Source organism: Penaeus monodon, chromosome 22 (assembly GCF_015228065.2).
Source record: "Penaeus monodon isolate SGIC_2016 chromosome 22, NSTDA_Pmon_1, whole genome shotgun sequence".
Lineage (NCBI taxonomy): Eukaryota > Metazoa > Arthropoda > Malacostraca > Decapoda > Penaeidae > Penaeus > Penaeus monodon.
This window is the reverse complement of record NC_051407.1, coordinates 28,009,127-28,009,841: the sequence shown is the minus strand read 5'-3', so window position 1 is coordinate 28,009,841 and position 715 is coordinate 28,009,127.

The window sequence follows — 715 nt, the reverse complement described above, 5'->3', positions numbered from 1 at the left end:
GTTAGCAAGTAAACACAAATTTAACACAATATAATGATAACAACTACAAAAAGCAAGGATTTCTACTCCCTTGTTACCCAGCATATTGGTAACATTTCAAGCTTACACAAAAATATCAAGTTCAGCTTCACATTTTGGAATGCTGTGTGCTATTTTTTTTTTCTATCTTTTAGGTATATTCCTCTTTGCTCTACTTACCCTGTCAGTCTATTTCCTGAATAAAAAAAGAGTTGAGTTTATAATTACAACAGAATAATACCCAAGCCTCTCTGAGTTGAAACAATCCCAGGAGTTCAGTAAAGCAATTTCAACCATTTGAGTATTACAAGAAACTAGTATATGGTAATTACAAAAGGGAAATACAGCTCATCACTTATATAATGAAAGGAAACTAAATTAGCTGTCATAAAACACAAGAGACAATGTAATAAAAAAAAAACTTAGAAATAAGTAAAATATACTTAAAATCCTAGAACTACTGACTGGTTTGATAAAGCTTCACGTTATTCAAGAATAAGCTGGTGCTACACAACAGCAAGTCATTAGGTACTGTGCTCTTCTGCCTGGTACGATTATTGCTTTTTGCCATTAGACACAATATCATATAACTATAACCTGATCAACATGATCTCAATGCCTTACATATCAAATTCAAGCATGCCAGCAACAGGTGAGTCTCACAACAGTAACATACACTACTTTTTTATAATTTGTG